The following is a 2,137-nucleotide window of genomic DNA, read 5'->3' on the forward strand; positions in this document are numbered from 1 at the left end:
TGGATTGGACTGCTGAGGACTGGGGTAAAGTCATTTTCTCTGATGAATACCTTTCCGATTGTTTGGGGCATCTGGAAAAGCTTGTCCGGAGAAGACAAGGTGAGCGCTACACATCAGTCCTGTGTCATGCCAACAGTAAATAGCATCCTTGAGACCATTCATGTGTGGGGTTTGCTTCTCAGCTAAGAACACAGCCATGATAAGAATGGTTACCAACACATCCTCCGAGAGCAACTTCTCCCAACCATCCAGGACATTTGGTGACGAACAATGCCTTTTCCAGCATGATGGAGCACATTGCATACAGGCAAAAGTGATTAACTAAGTGGTCGGGGAACAAAATCATCAATATTTTGTGGTCCATGGCAGGAAACTCCCAGACGTTAATCCCATTGAGAACTTGTGGTCAATCCTCAAGAGGCGGGTGGAACAACAAAAACCACCAAATTCTGACAAACTCCAAGCATTGATTATGCAAGAATGGGCTGCCATCAGTCAGGATGTGGCCAGAAGTTAATTAACAGCATGCCAGGGCGGATTGCAGAGGTCTTGAAAAGAAGGGTCAACACTGTAAATTTAGGACTCTTTGCATCAACTTCATGTAATTGTCAATAAAAGCCTTTGACACTTATGAAATGCTGGAATTATACTTCAGTATTTCATAGTAACATCTGGACAGAAATATCTAAGACACTGAGAGCAGACAACTTTGTGGAAATTATATTTGTGTCATTCTCAAATCTTTTTTTTTTGGGGCCCCCCCCCAAACGGGGAACCTGGGTTACAACAACCTTGGGTTCCAAAGTGTGTGTGCAATACATTTAGTTGCTAAATTACAATTTGTGTCTGTTTGTGTGGGATTGAGTGTACTAGACATTCTTGCCCGTCTAACTATCTAGTGGCCAGTGTCCACACTGTAGAGAGACTCTCCTAATGAACAATTTGCTCAGTGAGGTGTGACCACAGGCATTGTCACAGAGCTTCACACTGGACTACTTATGCAGGGGGTTAGGGGCAGAAAGAGAGACGGGAGGGAGAGAAAGAGGGAGGGAGAAGAGAGGGAGGGAGAAGAGAGGCTGACAGAGAGGAGAGTGAGCAAGAAGAGAGAGAATGAAAGAGAGGGAGCCAACAAGAGTAAGAGAGGGAGAGTGAGAGAGAGAATAAAAGAGAGAGAATAGGAGGGAGCGAGAGAGTGAGAGCCTGGAACACACATTCACACACACAGGGAGACGGTCCTCTGCTGCAGCTCCCTGCTGGATTCAGTGGATTCACAATCTCTTCCCTTTCACGTGTGGTGGGTGAGTGGCTCTTTTTCATTCTGAACACTTTCAATGGTGTGTGTGTGTGTGTGTGTGCTTGTGTGTGTAGTTTATGATCCTCATGTATAGAGAAAAGGGGTAAAGAGCTGTTAGAGATTGACACACACACCGTCACCGAGACAACACACTCTTCCTCTACAGCCTTTATAGGTAGACTCTCTCACTCTTACAGAAAAACACAATTTCTACAAGCTCACATTTGAGGGTGTGGATTCAGCTGCTCAATCTCTCCAGATGACACGACACACACTCTTCTATTACAGCCTTTATAGGTAGACACACACACACACACCTGTGTAGACAAGCAATCCCAGGCATACATTAACACACACACACACACACACACGGAGGCAGCAGCTGAGGCTGTTTGACTAGCATCAGGAGGAGGGACGGAATCATTCTGGGCTAAATCTGCAGCACAGCCATGGTCAGCAGTGTGTGTGCCTGTGTTACTGTATGCCTGGGATTGCTTGTCCACATAGGTGTGTGTGTACATTCTGATGAATTTATGAACGTGTATGTATACTGTAGAAATTCATGGCGTTCATGTCATCATGTGAGCCAGTGAATACTATAGGCGTGTGTATTGGAGTCTATACAAACATCCTCCACCTCTATAGCATGACGAATACCGTTTCCCACCATGACGTATTCAACCATTCAACCTGCTTGATCATAATCCTATGTTCATCCAGCTTTCTCTGGTATCCCATTTCCCCCCTGCCCTTACTACTGACAGAGTGGGGGACGGATGGGGAGGGGGGTGGGGGTGGGAGGGGGTGGCAGTGGGGAGGTCAGGGTGGGAGGGGGAGAGGGAG

The 2,137-nt window shown here is 46.5% G+C and overlaps 1 protein-coding gene across 1 annotated transcript in view; it reads left to right on the plus strand.

Annotated features, from left to right (window-relative positions):
* Positions 1 to 1,068: 1,068 nt before the first annotated feature.
* LOC111956451 (mucin-2-like) overlaps positions 1,069 to 2,137 on the plus strand; it is a 23,240-nt gene continuing 22,171 nt past the window's right edge. The window contains exon 1 of the mRNA XM_070436585.1: positions 1,069 to 1,298. The gene's annotated coding sequence lies outside the window, so the exon portion shown is untranslated. The remainder of the gene's footprint in view (positions 1,299 to 2,137) is intronic.

Source organism: Salvelinus sp. IW2-2015, linkage group LG32, assembly GCF_002910315.2.
Source record: "Salvelinus sp. IW2-2015 linkage group LG32, ASM291031v2, whole genome shotgun sequence".
NCBI lineage: Eukaryota > Metazoa > Chordata > Actinopteri > Salmoniformes > Salmonidae > Salvelinus > Salvelinus sp. IW2-2015.